Source organism: Amblyomma maculatum, chromosome 10 (assembly GCF_055883805.1).
Source record: "Amblyomma maculatum isolate TAMU_Amacu chromosome 10, ASM5588380v1, whole genome shotgun sequence".
Taxonomy (NCBI): Eukaryota; Metazoa; Arthropoda; class Arachnida; order Ixodida; family Ixodidae; genus Amblyomma; species Amblyomma maculatum.
In genome coordinates, this window is record NC_139353.1 from 125,989,456 (window position 1) to 126,008,201 (window position 18,746).

At 52.5% G+C, this 18,746-nt stretch overlaps 1 pseudogene; it reads left to right on the forward strand.

Annotated features, from left to right (window-relative positions):
- Positions 1–425: 425 nt before the first annotated feature.
- On the forward strand, positions 426–18,506 carry LOC146177415 (uncharacterized; annotated as a pseudogene).
- Positions 18,507–18,746: the final 240 nt, after the last annotated feature.

Here is an 18,746-nt window from a genome sequence, read left to right on the forward strand (position 1 = left end):
GCTTACTGCACACTAGTGGCAATGCTGACGGTTGCTTCCCCATTCTTAACTTTATCAATCTAACCTCCTTCATTTTGAACAACTTTGGGTACAGTGGAAGCTTACACTGGCTTTCTTCCGTGATTTTCACGGCGCACTGAGCAATAAGTCACCATGATTATTCGAGAGCGAAAACGAACGAAAGGAGCCCATAGAGGAGCCGGCATCGGCCGGGAGGCTAGCAGCAGCCCGGCTTGCGGAGTCCTTGCCGTGACGTCAGACTGCGGCGATCGCAGCGGCGCCAGTGTTCGCTCTCGGGGTTAATAGCCAGGTGGCCCAATTTTCATTTAGCGAGGGGAGATTTTCACTCTGCCAGAGGAGTTGGCGCTAGGCCTAACGGCTGCGTCGCTCCCGGAGGCAGTGACTCACCCTCGTCACCTATCAAGATGGCTTCTCAAGCTTCTCTGGGGGGATACGACCCTTCCGAAATGGTCTGGAAGACTGTTTCGACTGTCCAACCTGAAGCTGTGACGGAACCTGCCCGTTTCAAGCACGAGGAGCTCTTTCAACTTGTCAGCCGGCGTTCCAGAGCCGGCTTCAACACAGCGGCTGCCACACCGGCGGCGTCCCAAACCAAGCAGCAAGCGCCAGCGCACGAATCTGCCTCATCGCTTCGAAACCAAGCTAAGCCGTGTCTGTGGAAGCTCCGTCCTATGCCACGGGTGCACCCTCAAGACTATGTTGTCATCATCAAGCCCAGGGTCACCGCGGACCTGAGGAACACCTTCCGACGCGGTGAGCTAGGCAAGGCACTGAACTCGCACCTTGGCATTTCTGCTGCCCACAATGTTCTCGACATTGTACCCGCATGGGAGCAGAATCAGGTTGTTGTAGGGACACGAAATCCAGACCTCGCCGATCGCCTCATCGGCGAATTTAATTTGCCAACTGGTAAAGGCCCCCTACCAGTGCACGGGAATTTAAAGCTTACCGGAGACGTGTGCCGCGGTATCATCGGGGGCATCGCCGACGATGAAACAAGCGCGACGCTCACTGCCCAAATTGTCTGGCGAGGAGGCCAGATCGCCAGCATCCGCCGGCTCGGAAAATCAACCATCGCGCTCATCACATTTGTGGGAAAGGTGGTCCCGCGATACGTCCACTACAACGGGGAACTTACACCCGTCCGAGAATATAAGCGAACTGTGCCGGCATGTGTAAAGTGTGGTGCTGTGGGACACCGCTCGGACATTTGCCCCACGCCGAACTCGCCAAGGTGCGGCCTTTGCGGCCAAACTGTGACTGTGACGCAGGACGGTCCTGCGCCACACGAATGCAACCCGACCTGTGCAATCTGTGGATTAGCCCACCCCACGGGATCGAGAGATTGCACGGCCAAATTTCGCCGACTCCATCTTGCCGGAGCCAGACCTTCACAACCTGAAGGACCTGAGACGCCAGCGTCTGAAAGCAAGCAAGGTCACTCCACCGGCAGAGCCAATGGCAGAGCGCCACGGTGCGATCCTACCACCGGCTCACACCAAAGTGACGTGAACACACTCCTCCTCTCCCTTACAGTCGTCAACTGGGAAGAAGGGGAAGAGGAAGAAAAAAAACAAGAAAAAGAAGCAGACGCCGCCACCGCCCCCCAACGGAGACGATGCTAAGCACTTCCCCGCCCTCAATCCAGATGGCGCTGCCGGATCCCGGGCCCCGGCGCAGCAACAAAACGCTCAGGTGAGCAGCTGGGCGCGGGCCGCCTCCTGCGTTCCCTCATCCTCACTCGCTTCCCCTTCCTCACAGGGCGTTGATGTCGAAAGCCGCAGGCAAAATGAGCAGCTTAAAGCGCAGATCGGGCAACTGCTCGCCAAAATTCAAAATTTAGAGGAAAAACTGTCCGCTGTGACGGGTGTCTCGAGTCCCGACGCCATGGAGAGTGAGCCCGAATTGCCGCCCGCGTTCGCGTCGGCAATGGCCGCGATGGAGGCGCGCCTCACCTCCCATTTCCAGAAAATGGTAGAAGCGGCCATGGGCTGCTTGGAGACCAAATGTAAGGCATCGGTCCCTGCAGCCATCACCCGCTGCATGAAATCAACCACCCGAACGAGCCATCGGCTCGAAGGGATCCAAGCCTTCAACAGGCACAAGAAAATTGTCGTCAGCCCACAGATGCGAAATCAGAGGACTCCAAACCCGCACCCCCACCCGGTGCTGGCTCTGGGTCGGAGTCTCATAACCCCCCATCTATCATTTCCGTTCCTAATCATGGCAGGACGGCTTAACACGCGTTCCTCTCCTCCCAAAGCTCACAATTCCATAACCGTAACGCAGTGGAACTGTAGAGGCTTTAAGGCTCGGCAGAAACGCGCGAACCTGCGTCTCTACCTCGAAACATTCGAGGCTTTGCCCGCCGTGGTCGCCCTCCAAGAGCCAGGAGCGGCAGCCAAGTTGACTAATTACGCGACGTTCCAGCATGACCCTTTGTCGTGTCTCCTCGTGCACAAATCATACACAGCCACCGAAATTGACCTCGATCTCAACATGCCCTATTCATACATGATGGTGAGGATCCTCCCTTTTAGGCGATCGGATCCTGCCCTGCACGTGCTTAACTTATACTGCTCCCCGAAAATAAAGCGAGTGACCTTCGCGGGCCTCTTTAGCCGTGCGCTTAAAGAGGCGGGTCGTAATCCCCTGCTGATTGTGGGTGACTTGAACGCCCCTAGCCAGCTATGGGGCTATCGTTAGGAGGAAGTGCGTGGACGCATGCTGGCAGAACTGGCGTCCACATTGGGCCTCACCCTCCACACCGACCCAGCATTTCCCACCCGTGTAGGCAACTCGGTGACCCGAGACACATGCCCGGACCTCACCTTCACTCGCAACATAAGACACGCAGACTGGATCAACACCGAGGAGACCCTCGGTAGCGACCACTGTATCCTCAACACAACCATTTACACACGCCCCCTGAAGCGCCCCGCAACGAAAGCCCGCATCCCCGATTGGACTACCTTTCGCCACAATTTCCCAACAGAAACTAACACGAACATCACAGAGCAGGGCTACACGACCTGGTCCCAGTCAGTCATGGCGCACCTTCACTCTCATGAAAAACAAATACAGCTCACAGAGGTAGTTACGGACGTGGACAACCACCTCCTGCATCTCTGGGAAGCACGCCGTGGCCTCACGCGCCGCTGGAAGCGTCAGAAACAAAACAAGAAGCTGAAAGCTCGCATTGCGGATCTCACCAGGCAGGCAGCAGAGTACGCGGCCCAACTCGCTGACTCTAACTGGGTGGACCGTTGCAACACGGCGGTGAGGCAAATGTCGAGCCGCAACACGTGGCGGCTCTTCCGAGCCCTCATCAATCCAACACAGACACGCACGGAAACGCAAAAACACCTACACAAAGCCATGCACTCATTCCAAGGAAACACAATGCAGCTGGCAGTGGCGCTACGCGATCGCTACCTGTGCACAATTCAGGACCCCCGCGGATCGGCCTATTCCTATGCAGGCAGGGAAAACTCGGAGTTGGATAACCCATTCCGGCTCCACGATCTGCGGGCCAGTCTGGCCAAAATGAAGAAGGGCACTGCGCCAGGCAGGGACAAGGTCACCGTTAAACTTCTGGCGAACCTCCCTGACACGGCGCACCAGTGCCTTCTTGACTATATTAATGCAATCTGGACAGGGGAAACGCCCCTTCCCATTGAATGGAAGACGGCTCTCGCCACCTTTATTCCCAAAGCTGGGAAACCAGTCGACACGGACAACCTCCGACCCATCTCTCTCACCTCGTGTGTGGGCAAATTGATGGAGACGATGGTGCGGGATCGGCTGTCTGAGTACCTTGAACAACACAACACTTTCGCGGACACCATGTTCGGATTTCGCCCACACAGATCCGCACAGGATGTCCTGCTTCAACTCGACCGCGAAATACCGAACCCCATCACATGCACAAGAAACGACAAAATCGTCCTCGCCCTGGATCTCAAAGGGGCATTCGACAATGTAACACACGAGGTCATACTCACGCACTTGAGTCAAACGCACTGCGGCACGAACACTTTCAACTACATCAAACAATTTCTCACAGACAGACTGTCTAATATCCGAATACAGGATCAAGAACACGGACCTTTTTTGCTCGGCACGAGGGGCACTCCGCAAGGCGCAGTGCTGTCCCCTCTGCTATTCAACGTTGCAATGATGCGCTTGCCTGCTCTGTTGGGTGCGGTCGAAGGTGTGCAGCACGCGCTGTACGCCGACGACATCACCCTCTGGACCACGCAAGGGCGTCTGGGGGACATGCAGACAAGCCTGCAAACGGCTGCTAGCATAGTGGACCGCTATGCCCGCGGCCGCGGCTGTGGTCTCCAATGCTCACCGCAGAAATCTGAATTCGTGCATCTGCGCCCCTCGCGCTCATGCTCGACTCAAATCAATCTCACCTTGCAAAGCGGTCCCATTCAAGAATCTAAGGAAATCAGAGTTCTTGGGCTCTTTATACACAACCAGAGACGATGCGACACAATACTCGCCAAGCTCCGGCAGGTGGCGGACCAGGTGGGCCGCTTGGTCCGCCGGGTTTCCAACAAGCGCGGTGGGTTACGATGCAAGGACGCCTTGCGGCTGGCGAACGCATTCGTGACCAGTCGAATTTTGTATTCGACTCCCTACCTCCACCTGCGGAAACAGGAGGAGGATACTCTCGAGGTTATCCTCTGTAAAATCATGAAACGAGCACTGGACCTCCCGGTCTCCACCTCTACCAGCCGTCTCATGGCTCTGGGTGTGGTGAATACTTTCAAGGAGCTTCGGGAGGCCCACCTCACCAATCAGTACACGCGTCTAACAAAGACAGAGTCGGGTCGCCGTCTTCTTGCCCGACTTCACATCCAACACACCCAACTCACAGAGGAGAGATGTCGCATTCCCGAAAAATGGAGACGCGCCCTCCATGTGCGGCCTCTCCCCGCCAACATGTCCAAAGATGACCATAATGGTCGGCGCCTGGCGCGGGCGGAAGCCATGGACCGCCATTATGGAAGCAAACCAGGAGTTTTCTATATGGATGTCTCCGGCCCAAACCCTTGGGGTTGGTACACAGCCGCGGTCATCCACAAGGGCAAAACAGTAGATGGCCTTACGTTCAAGGCCCAGTCACCAACACACGCAGAAGAGGTTGCCATCGCCCTCGCAGCCTCTGACTCCTCCTCCAAATACATCATAACCGACTCGCGAGGGGCTTGTCGGAACGTCCAGCAAGGGTGGACTGCTCCTCTAGCTTACCGCATATACAAAAATTGCAGTCGAGATTCGGATCCCGCGTACCGATCTCTCGTTTGGGCTCCAGGTCACCAAGGTCTCCAAGGGAATGAGGCAGCCGACGCCGCCGCCCGCGCGCTTTCTCTCCGGGCATTTCCCACGGGACCCGACGCGGACCGGGATTTTGATTTCAGCCCAGTGTACAAATGTAAAGAAATATGTGAATATTACAGATCTACGCACCAAACTCTTCCCAACCCATGCAAAGGGCTGGGGAAGGCTAACGAGCGGGTGCTCCTGCGCCTGCTCACCAATACAATGTTGTGCCCGGCTATCCTAAAACATTTTGATCCGCAATTCGACGGGCTGTGCTCGCACTGTGGGGAGGTGTCTGACATCTACCACATGGTGTGGGCCTGCCAAAAAACCCCATCTTTGCCCCCTATCCCCAACCCCACCCGAGAGAAATGGGAGGCGACCCTGTCCGGCTGCTGCACCCTAGAGGCCCAAAAGGTCTTAACGCAGCGCGCCCGGGCTGCGGCAAACGCCAATGGAGTGCCTGTCTAGGCATTCCACCCAGTGTACATACCTATATGTATTATAATAATAAATGTTTTCACCACCACCACCACCCCCTCCGGCGACCCCCTTTTTTTTCCTCGTGTGCTCCGGTAGCTGCGCGCGCTCCTGCCCCCATCATTCGCCGCTGAGTATACCCCCCCTCCTCCTGCGAGGCTCTGGTGGCCAAAGCGCCGGCTCGAACGGGGGGGGCTGGAAGGGGGGCGGAACTGGTTACGAGGCCGACGCCGATGCCGCCGCGAAATCCAGGAACGGCCGCCAAAGAGCTGCGCTCTAAAACTTTATTTACACAAAGCGAGTTCTCCCGGCGTTGGTGGGGCCCTCAGTCCTGGGTCCCAGTGGCCTTTGCCGCCTTGCGCGCTCTGTCAATCAGCTTGAGCTGGTCGTCAGGCGTCAAGCAGGACAGCGCTGCCTCCCACTGCTCCGGTGTTGGTGTGGAGTTTATTGGTGTTACCTGGGTTTTTGACAGGCCCATGTAACATGGTAGAGTGTAGGGGGTTCTCCGCATAGTGGGCATTTATTTTCATATGTAGTGGGGTGGATTTTACTGAGTAGACTCAGATTGGGGTATGTGTAAGTCTGTAGCTGTCTCCAGGCAAAAGACTGCTCTCTATTGAGGTCTTCGTGGGGAGGTGGATAGATCCTCCTTAAGGCTCTTTGATGTTCAAGGATGGCTCCATAGCATCTAGTGACTGTGTCCGGTTCCCCGTCGTTGTGCGCGCCCCGGCTGGCGTATGCTCGGGCATTGGCGTCGGCACGTTGGTTACCTTTGACAGTCTCATCGCCTGGTGTCCACGTTATGAAGCATCTCGTAAAGCTGATTTTTCTTGCCTTGAGTATGCGGATGGCCACAGTGGATATGCGTCCGCTGCTATACCTTCTGCATGCTTCTTGCGAGTCCGTAATTATTTTTGTGGTAGCCTCCTCACTCTGGTGGGTGATAGCGAGAGCGATTGCCGCTTCCTCAGCCTCGAGAATGTTGTTGTTCTTGATCGAGGCGCAGATGACTTCTTTAAGCTGGTGGCCAACCACACTGGCTACCGCTCCGCGTTGTTCTTTGTGGTCGCGTCGACGTACAATATGTTTTTTTTTCCCTGCGAGGCTTCTTTCGTGTGCCTCAGATCTTGCCTCTCTTCTGGCCTTGTGTATTTTCGGATGCATGTTTTTCGGAATCGGGTTGACCTTATTGATCTCTCTTATTTCTTTCGGTATGCCGCCCGTGCTGCTTATTTCTCTGCAAGCATCTCTCATGCCCAGTATAGTTAGCGTGTTCCTTCCCATTTGCTTCTGCATGAGTCTTATTTTCTGCGCGAGAAGGTGGGCCTCGATGTGCTCTTGCACTGTGTTGTTTATGGCCAGTTTATTGAATTATTCGGTCGAGGTGTTGACCGGTAGTCCAAGAGCGCATTTGTAGGCTTTCCTCAGGATTGCCTCCAGTTGTTCTTTTTACTGTTCGAGCGGAATTTGGTAGGGGACGCCATATACAATTCGGCTTACAACGAGAGCCTGTACTAGTCTACATGTGTCCTCCTCGGACATGCCTCGTCTTCTGTTGGAGATTCTTGCTCATTCGCGTGATCTACGCGGTGGTACTTGCTAGCTGCCTGATTGTTTGATCTAAACGGCAGTTCCTTTGTATCCGCATGCCTAGGATTTTTATTTGCGACACTTCCGGGATCTTCTTTTCCCCTATGTAGATGTCTATGGAGTTGTGCAGATCGTACCCTCTTCTGTGGACTCTGAGCACCTCAGATTTCTCCGGAGAACATTCAAGGCCGCAATGTCGAGCGTATGCGTTGACAGCGTCTGCTGCTCTCTGCAGACAGTCTTGCTTTTCTCCTAAGGAGCCCCTGGTCACCTAGATCGTGATGTCATCAGCATAGATAGCATGTCTGGCTCCTTCAATTTCTTCGAGTTTTTTGCTAAGCCGATCATAACAATGTTAAAGAGCATAGGGGATATCACTGAGCCTTGCGGTGTTCTCTTTTTGGGGGTCGGGAAGGCGTCTGTCCTGATGCCGCCTATTCCAATGGTGGCGGTTCTGTTACTCAAGAAGGCTTTCACGTAGCTGTGTATTCTCTGCCCGCAATCTAAATTGCAGAGCCCGTCTAGCACTGCCCTGTGACTGACATTGTCGAATGCCGCTTTGAGGTCGAGCGCGAGCAAGATGTTTTCTCCGTATTTCGGGACCGTGTTAAGCACCTCCTCCTTGATCTGCAGGAGGATGTCCTGTGTTGATAGATGTTTTCGGAATCCGAACATAGTGTGCGGCATGAGGTCATTGTCCTCCAGGTGGGTCTGCAACCTCTGAAGCACAATTCTTTCGTATACCTTTCCCAAACATGATGTCAATGAAATGGGTCGTAGATTTTCCATGCTGGGAGTTTTTCCGGATTTAGGAATCATTACTATTTTCGCATGAGACCAGTCTTCCGGGATGGTCCCCTGCTCCCATTGTGTGTTGATGAATTCAGTAAATCTGTGGATTGAATTCTCGTCCAAGTTCCTAATCATGGCGTTATTAATGCCATCCTTGCCTGGGGTGGTGTTTTTTGTGGCAGACATAACAGCGTGTCTGACTTCTTCTATAGTAATGGGTCCGTCAAGAGTAGGATTTGCTTCTCCCGTGTATGGCGAGCTGTAGTCGGCGCCCGTTTCGTCACCGATGTATCGCTGCTTGATGTTCTCTAGCAGTTCCCGGTCTGTACCTTGGAATTAGTGCGCGATCCTTTGAATTGTCTTATGGTTTTCACAATTGGTCTTAGTTGGGTCTACGAGAGCCCTTAGCAATGCCCACGTCTTGGCCAAACCTAGAGTCCCCTGTAGATCGTTGCATTTCTGGTGCCAGTCCCGTTTTGAGAGCTCCATCGCATATTCTTCGGCTTGTTTTGTGACCTCGGCGATCTTTAGCTTGAGCTTTCTGTTGTGATTCTGCCTTTTCCGTCTCTTTAGCAACCCCCGTCTAGCATCCCAGAGGTGTAAGAGATGTTTACCCACGTTTGGCGTTTTTTTGGTGAGAGTGACCTTCTTAGTGACTTTTTTCCAGTCGGATTTGATACCCTCTACCCAATCCTTAATTTTCTTGATCTCTGTATCCTCGGACTCCGCTCTGGTCTTTCTATAGGCTTCCCACTGTGTGATTCTGGCTTGGCCATACTTTTCCTGATCGGTAGAGCTTCTATCTGGATGCGCAAGATGCAGTGGTCACTGCCTAGCTTCTCCCCGTCGTTTTCCCATCTTGCCTATCTTATTCCTTTGACGAACGCTAAGTCTGTGCACAAATCGCGGTTGATGCTATTTCCCACTCGCGTTGGCTTGGTGTGATCTGTGATTAGGCTGAGGCTTCTGCGATCAGCTTCTCTGGCTAGATCCTTGCCTTTCGGAGTTTCTGTGACGTAGTTCCAGCTTTTATGCCAGGCATTAAAGTCCCCAAGGATGGGAAGACCCCTCTTGCCTGCTGCTTGTTCTGCCTTGCCCAGCAGGTAGCTGAAGCTAGCGTTCTTTTGGCTGGGCGGGCTGTATACGTTAAGCAGGAAGATGCTTCTTGGCTTCTCTTTTGGGTAATGACTTCGATAAGAACGTGGTCAATGTCCGTTCCGTCAATGTCGTGGCTGATTGCGGTGATAGTTTTGGCGACCAGCGTGGCGACCTTGCTTTCCCCCTGCCCCTCATATGCTGAGTAACCCGGGAGAGTGGGTGAGCAGCCGGTTTCCTGTAGGGCGATTATGTCTGCCGGTACTGTACAATTTGTGATAGTATGTTGTTTAAGAAGACCCCGCTTTTTGCTGCTCCCGCGGCAGTTCCATTGTCACATTTCAAGGGTTTCGAACTTGACCGAGCTCTTATGGTGCCTCACCATGCTCGGTCAATGGCAGAGGGTTTGGCTCTGGATTTCATGCTCGTGAATTGTACTAGGCGTTCTCTATCTCTTTGCGCCTCTGCTTGGATGTTAGAAATGAGATTATTAAGATTAGCTAGTGAGTTGTTCATGGCTGCCATGGCAGTCGCGAATTCTTGCCGCCCTATGGTGGCTGGCTGAGATTCATCTGTTCGCGCGTTCGTGTCGGTCTGCCCTGTTCTCTGGGCTTTGAGCTCTTCTATAAGGTCGTTAAGTTTCTGTCTCAGATCAGCATTTTCCGCCCTGAGTGTCTGAATGGTTTTTCTTAGCTCTTGCACTTCGTGTCCACTAGTGTTTTTACTGAATTGTGCCTGCGCGTTCGTGTTCTTTGGAACAGTGGGAGAAGTAGAGAAAAGCTGCGCTGCCCAGCTCAACTTACCCTGTTCCTCCTTTTTTATCTTCTTCTGCTACTGCCCCTTTTTTGTTTCTGGTGGCTCCCTTGGTCCTTGATCTCGAGCGCGACGCCGACCTGGACCTGGATGGCAAAGTAGCATCTGAGCTGAACCAGCGTTTCCGAGCCCGGCCGCGACCGCCCGTGCCGCCATCGCCATTTGCTGCGCTGTCGGTTTCCTCTTTCGTTCTGGTTCGTGGACTCCTCGGTTTTCTTAGGCGTTGCTTGCACTCCTTTGCCCTTGTGGGATGCGCTTCCTTGGACAGCGCACACCTGGGCTCACACGAATGACCGTCCTCGATGACTGGTTCACCGCAGTTCGAGCACACAACGGCGTCAGGTGTCGGGCATACGTCCGCCCTATGCCCAGGCTTGAAGCATATATAGCAAACTTGGCGCGATGATCGATAGAGGTAGCAACGCGTCTCACCACCGTAGTAATAAACGTAGCGGGGAACGATCTTGCCTTCGAATGTTATGACGGCGCTTTGAGATTTTCCTAGCATTCGTGCATAAAGGATTTTCACTCCTTGGGTGCGTACACCAAGATGGCACTGCAATTCGGTAGGTGTTGTACCGACATCCAGTCCGTGGATCATTCCTTTGCATGAATTGTCCGGCGCGGCAACGTAAGCCGTCACAGCGTAGTCTTTTGCACCGAAGCGTAGTCTCGGAATGTTCTGTACAACGTTGGCAGTCTCGTTGCTCGGCGTGCTGATTATGGCGATGTTAGATCCGTTGTGCAGCCGTATAAGTAGGCTGCCTTCGTTGCAGATGTCTGGCTGTCCACATGCTTTAGTTATAGCCCGGGCCATCTGATGCGTGCTCAGCTGGCTGATGTCGAGCCCATTCTGTGGTCTAAAAATGATTTTCAAGTCTGCTTTCGGCAGTGGAGGTAGTTTGCTTTACGAATAAGATTTTCCTTTTGTTTGGGCTGGCTCGGTGGTGGTTTGCCTGCCGCTTCGGTCCCGGTCTCCGGAACGGCAGTCAGCCTCGATTTGGGGTATTTTGCGACAAACCATCCTCCGCTGTCGAGTGTCTTCTGTGAGTCGTTGGTAGCGTTCTCTTCGTGTTTTGTCTCTTGAGTCGGTGTCGTGGCTCCGGTCGATGCCGCTGCGTTGTCAGCAGCCATCCTTGGAGGCTCCCGCGTGAGCTTGAGCAGTGTTTCGTCGGGCCGATGGCCCAAAGCTGCTAGGCTTAGCGCGGCGTTCTCCGCTTCGGATCTGCGAACGGCCAGAAGATGGTGAACTCTGGACTTACAGATGAAAATCTGTTATCAGCAGATTCAGCTTGATTAGTGGAAAGCGATGAAGTATTCCACTTTCTGCAGCGTTGAAGTTTTCCGGGTGAAATACGGCGTCGAAGCAGGAGGTCATGTGGAGCGCGTCCGCTCTATCTGGCCCCATAGCGGTGTCTCCATCGAAACGCAGCCGCCGAGGTCGGGTTCGAACCTTTTCTGTGGACACCTCGAACGCGCCGTAAGGGAAAAGGCAGGTGAAAGTGGAAAGAGAGAAAGAGGAGCAGTAGTGGAGGGCTACGGAGTAATTTCGACCACCTGGGGATCTTTACCGCGCTGACATCGCACAGCCATGGACGCCTCTTCGTTTCGCCTCCATCTAAACGCAGCCGCCGAGGTCGGGTTCGAACCCGGGTACTCCGGCACAGTAGCCGGGCGTCTTATGTTTTCTGTGGACACCTCAAACGCGCCGTAAGGAAAGAGAGGAAGGTGAAAGTGGAAAGAGAGAAAGAGGAGCCGCAGTGGAGGGCTACGGAGACCACCTGGGGATCTATACCGTGCGCTGACATCGCACAGCCACGGACGCCTCTTCGTTTCACCTCCATCGAAACGCAGCCGCCGAGGTCGGGTTCGAACCCGGGTACTCCGGCACAGTAGTAGGGCGTCTTACCACTGCACCACCCCGGCGGGGCTTTTCTGTAAACACCTCAAACGCGCCGGAGGGAAGAGAGGAAGCTGAAATTGGAAAGAGAGAAAGAGGAGCCGCAGTGGAGGGCTTCGGAGTAATTCTACCACCTGTGGATCGATCTTTACCGTGCGCTGACATCGCACAGCACACGGACGCCTCATCGTTTCGCCTCCATCGAAACGCAGCCGCCGAGGTCGAGTTCGAACCCGGGTACTCCGGCACAGTGCCCGGGCGTCTTACGTTTTCTGTGGACACCTCAAACGCGCCGTAAGGGAAGAGAGGAAGGTGAAAGTGGAAAGAGAGAAAGAAGAGCCGCAGTGGAGGGCTACGGAGTAATTTCGACCACCTGGGGATCTTTACCGTGCGCTGACATCGCACAGCCACGGACGCCTCTTCGTTTCGCCTCCATGGAAATGCAGCCGCTGAGGGTTCGAACCCGGGCACTCCGGACACGAGTCGGGCATCTTACCACTGCACCATTCTGGCGTGGCCTTGCTCGCAAGCGTGGGACGCTTGGAAGCACACTTCAGGGCGAGAGTGCTTCAGTCAAATGGCCGCATCAAAGCGAACCGGCAGCCGAAGGGAAGCATCAGCTCTAGGTCGCTCCACGCCTACACCAATTTGGTTTTATGCGTGCTGCGTCAAACACACGCACGCACTGTCCATCCGTAGAGCATGGCTCCATGCACCGCAAGCAGCGTTTTCAACCTTAGAGTAGACAATCATCTACAAACTGAATGATGCACCGGCACGGTTGATTTAACACGCAGGTCAAGTTAACTAAATGGCAAAGGCCGCTCTAAAACATAGCTCTGGAGCCTACTTTCTAATGATGCAAAGCTCAGCGAACATACCGGCTGCTTATTACGGGCAAACATCGCGTCGCAGTCAAACAGCCATTGTATTGCAGTCCTGACCTATTCGCGGAAATTAAGGGGGCAAAACTACTTATTCATAGTATAAAGAAAGACCACATAGTCATGGCGCACGGCTGTTTTAACATACAGAAATCACTCACTCCGCGCAGTCAGGTGTTTTCCGCGGACATGAAATTCTTCAACCCGATCCTGTGAAGCCATAGCTTCCTTCTGTTGCCATTATCGCCACCGCGCAGAATGGAAATAAATTTTTCCCTTCTTCCGCACGGTTCCGGCAGCCGAAGGCACAGGAGCCCGGCATAGTCACAGGTTAAGCGTAAGCTGCAAAAGTTCAGTTCAGACAGGTAATTCTTGCGTCCGTTTAAACATCAAATACTGCATGTACACTCCTAAAACTGCAATAGAGGCGCGCGAGTAATTTTTGCTTACCTAATCAGCCAATATAAAGCTCGAAAGTGCAGACTTGCATGCATTTCAGCGGCGCAACGAATACTGCTGGACACTTTGGGCAGAGCTTGGTGGCGAAGAGGTCGCGTGCTGCCAACTAGCCAATCACAGAGAAGGGCGGCTGGATCAAGACCTGTTAATACCTTTAAAAAAAATAGAGGAGCCTTAGTATTAGCGAGAGGAGCAGCGGCACCGGAGCGCTAAGCTTTCGGATCCCATGATCTCCTAATTCTTAAACTTAGCATGCATAACATTGACCCTAAAGTACTCAACTGCATTAAAAGTTTCTTATCAAATTGTACCCAATATGTATCTGCTAACGGCTGCTCCTCCTCTCGCACTTCCGTAACATCGGGTGTACCACAAGGATCGGTACTGGGTCCTCTTCTCTTTCTAATATACATTAACGGCCTTCCTGAATGCATTTTTCATTCTTCTATTAGGCTTTTCGCAGACGACTGCGTTATCTATCGCAAAATATCTAACCAAACTGATTCTATCTATCTTCAGCATAATCTCACAAGCATATCTAACTGGTGTGATAAATGGCTCATGCGACTAAACATTAATAAATGTAAAACAATGCATGTATCGCGTTGCACTAGCATCACTGACAACAAGCGTACTTATATTCTTCACGTCATTCGCCTTGAATCTGTTAACTCTTACAAATACATAGGTGTACATATCTCACGTAACTTATCATGGCATAGACACGTCGAACATGTAACCAATAATTCCAACAGGATTCTTGGATACTTGCGTCGAAATTTCTCTACCGCACCTCTGCCGATAAAACAAACCCTTCATAAAACATTAGTACGACCAAAGTAAGAATACGCATCTGCAGTTTGGGATCCTAATATTATCACACTGATAAACACACTAGAATCCATTCAAAATCGTGCGGCACGTTTCATCTTATCTAACTTTTCCCGTCACGCTAGCATTACTTCCATGAAAAACACACTTGCCTTACCCGACCTTTCTTCGCGCCGAAAGTGTTTTCGACGGTGTATTTTCCAGAGAATGTATCATAACCCTCTGTTAAAGAATCATCTTTTTGCGAGCCCTTCATACATTTCATCCCGTTCCGATCATGTATTTAAAGTTGGTGTTCCATTTTCGAGAACAAAAATGTGTCATTATTCTTTTATTCCTAAACCTAGCGTTGACTGGAACGACCTTCCTCCCTCCATCGCTGCCATTACTGATGTTGCAAATTTCAGGAAAACTGTATTTTCCGCCATCATTTAACTTCATTACTGTATATTTTGTTTTTGTCTGCACCACTCCTTTCTGTAATGCCTTCGGGCCTGGAAAGTATTTAAAATAAATAAATAAATAAATATTGCATATCAACACAGATTAATAATATCCCCTTCCTCTAAGTGTTTTGCACACCATGCACGGTCGCAATAGTTTGCCTGTGAGGATATTGTTATCAGATAGTTGCAAAAGGACCGACCATCGAGCGGTAGAGAGAAATATCTCTTCTCCCTGTTACGCTGGTTCCTGCTAAAATATTTTGGCTTAAAACGAAATGGAATATGGTTGCCCGGTCTTAACGTTTTCTAAAACAATTAGGGCAGATTACATCCTTGTTTAAGTCCGACGACACAGCGATGCTGTTTGCGCTTGGTCGACTCATTTGGTTGCACACACGCTTCGCTCGCTAACACGGCCTCGGAAGTCGAATCTTCTTCAACTCGCTGATATCCTGATGTTGACGCATATAGCGGCGAGCTAGCTTCGCTGGGCAACGCGAATTCGGAACTCGAAACTTTTGTTGCAACTCGCTGACATCTATACGCATACTCAGCAGCACGATATTTTGAATTAGGCCGAAAGCATCACATCCATTCTCGAGCAGAGGCCGCGCGATTCCTCTTATTCGAGAGAGACTTGTTTTTCTGCGGCCCCATCTATCTTTGTGGGAGGTACGGTCAATTTTCGCCGGGCGCCGAAGAGCAGCTCCTTTTTAGGGCGATATACTTTATAGGCCCATTAGTGCCCATCCGTGCCTAGGCCCAAAACCCGGTTGCGTTTGTAGGCGCAGTTGCAAAACAAGAGGAGGAGAAGGAGGCAGCAACTTGAATTGGCCAAAAGAAATGGCACTTGCCTCTACCCTCTCAGCACTAGGCCAGGGAGGCAGAAGGCACCGCTTTAGATGCCGGCGAGAGGTCTTCCATCCCGGCTGCCTCTCAGCCAGCGAGATGACTCGGAGCTGGTGCTCAGAGTCCGAACTACGCAGCAAGGTCTCCCAGGATCTTTTAGAGTCGATGTTTACCGCCCTCCCAGGAGAATGTAGGCATTATCGGGACCCTTAACCGGCATTGTACGCACTCACCTAATCTTACATCCAAGAACATCTGGTTAGCCAGGATCAGGTGTGGGTACGTGTATGTTTGGAGTCGCTCCACATGACTGCCTCCATATTAATTAACAACGGGTCTGCTAAGGGTATCAGCCTGCGTCCCAATCTGTAATTTTGAACAGAAAAGGATCTATAAACAATATCCACTATGCCGTATTCCCCAACCAGAATCACTTTGATGTGTTGAAAGAACATAGGGCACTTTGCCATTCTAACGTGCTAAAGCCTTTGCCGCGCCACTTCGACTGGAAATGACTGCCAATTTGTTGCTTTTGGTGGTTGCTTTCTGCCTCTCTAGCTTTCATTCCAGGCGAAGCATTCCGCCGTAGCAAACGCTTTTGTTCCGCATCTCTCGCCTTAGTCCCAGCAGAAGCCTGGAGCCGCTATTGACGCATTCGTTCATTGATCTCCCGTCGTTTGGTTCCAGGGTAATCCGCCTTCTAGCGCTTATCAAAACCGCTTGGTGCGCTTGACTCTGCCGCTTGGGAGCCATCTGACTCAGTCTCGACTGCAAAGACATATCTGACGAAGGAACGCCGTCGCAGCACGTACTCGTTCCGCCTGCCGGCGCTGGCGACTTCACCATTGCTATGCGCAGCTGCGCATGCGCTTCGGCGCCATCACCTGTCGCCGAGGAGCGAGGAGGGTGTGCGTCGTTTGCCTAGCAACTCGCTGTTGTTGTTTCGCTCTACCAGGGTGGCAACTACATTGTTGTTGTCACCTAGAGGTACCAGATGATATAGCGTGTCCACCTGGTAGGCTACAAGAGCAGCCTCCAGACACGGTGTTTGGTTTTCGACCACACCTTGCGGCCTCCGACATCGTGCTCTTGCTCAATTATCAGGTACTGACACATAGCACTCTGGACACCAAAGTCATAATTGGTCTAAATATCGCGAAGGCCTTTGACAATTTCCGGCACGAAGCCATTCTGCAGAACATCCAGACCCTAGGGGTGGAACAACGAACGTATGCATATATACGCGGCTTTCCCACGAACCGCACAGTGCAACTTGACACCGGCTCTAGAGATCATTCCATCATATCTCCTGGAAGCCGGGGTACACCCCAAGGCTCAGTGCTTTCCCGACTCCTATTCAATATTGCGCTGCTTGGCCTGCCCAATCTTTTGGCAGATATCCCCCACTTGCACAACAGCCTATGCACTGACGACCTCACTCTGTGGATTACACACGGCAGTGACGGCCAGATCGAGGAAGCTCTGAAGACAGCCATCGATCGCGTTGGTACCTACCTGGCCACTGTCGGCCTACCCTGCTCTGCCACCAAGTCTGAATACACTATTGTCCCAACCCAGCGAAGACAGCCCAGATCACCTCCGGCATCCTTCAATCTGCAAGTAAAGGGCACTGCCATGCCCCGTACCGACCGAATTCGTATCCTGGGCCTTCATCTACAAGATAATGGAGGAAACGCCATTGCTCTTCAGCGAATAGATAAATCTGTAATACAGATCAGCCGCCTGCTCAAGAGAGTCGGCAACAAGCATAAGGGCATGCGCGAACCCAACCTTTTGCGCCTCGTACAAGCCTTCGTTTGTACGCGCATTGCTTACGTTGCCCCTTACCTTCGCCTCACGCGAACAGATTGGGAGCGACTGCATGCATCACTGCGCAAGGCATACAAGACAGCATTGGGTCTACCCATGTCAACTTTCACCACCAAACTGATGACCCTCGGGATCTCCAACACAGTCAACGAGCTGATTGAAGCGACTCTAACTTCCCAATATGAGCGCCCCTCACTGACACATGCGGGCCGTGCAGTACTGAACCAGGTAGGAATCGCTCCTCTGAGGGCGACTTCTACGTATATGGACCTCACGCCTGAGCAGAGGCTCAGTTTTCGTATCCCTCCGCTTTCCAAACGTATGCATCCAGAGTATCATACAGAGCGCAGAGCCGACCAAGCCCGGCAGCTCCACAAACGTTTTACCGGTCGCCCCGACGTTACATACACAGATGCCTCCCACCACCCCCGTCGCCCCGCTATGGTTGTGGTTGCATTGGCACCGCACCGAAACTGGCACAATGCCTGCAGCGTCCTCAACGAAGCAACTGTTACCACCGCGGAAGAGGTTGCCATCACGTTAGACCTGACCGACCCCTCCACCAAAGTAGTCGTTAGCGATTACCAACAGGCAATTCGTAACTTCGATGCAGGTCGTATATCGCGACAGGCGCACACTATCCTCCGATCTCTCCCCTTACCGTCTACACCTCGTCTTCTCATATAAGTCCCAGCTCATGAGGCGCTCAGCGGGAACGCACAGGCGCATGCTCTAGCCTGAGAACTCAACTACCGGGCGGAGCACCCTCCTCAGCCTGCCGCTTCTTCTGACACACCCCAAGGCACTCATTCATGCCTTGTTACATACACCGATATCCTCCAGCATTATCCGCTCGAACGGTGTATATACCCCCTGCACACCGGGAACTATCCCGACGCGAGGCCATCCATTGGCGCAAAATACAAACAGGAACCTTTCCAAACCCATGGCTATATAGCAAAGTTTCCCAAATCCTATTGCACCTAGTTGAAATACTGCTCACAGCCGGCCACATTCATTCACATGGTGTCGACATGTATACGAATTAACGCAGACAATACAGCTACAGTGGATGCGTGGGAGTCCCTCCTGCGTGCCACCGAGCTCGCCCAACAGCGACAGCTCATGTTGCCCGCATTGGAGGCCGCAGAGTTTCAAGGGATCCCTGCTGACCTTCTCTAAGCAGTGCAGCCAGTCTTTCGGCTTGTTCCCCTTCTTTGGGAGTAAGTAAAGAGTTTATCATCATCACCCATGCGAAATCGGTGCGCAGCCAGAATGTCCTCAGAGCTATGACGTTGTGGTCGTTCAATAGAATGGATGTCCTACGCACCATATGGGAGGCGGTAATGTTGCAAGGTCTGACATATGCAAATGCAGTGTTGTGTACCACGTCCTCGACGCGGAAATTTATGGAGCGAAGAC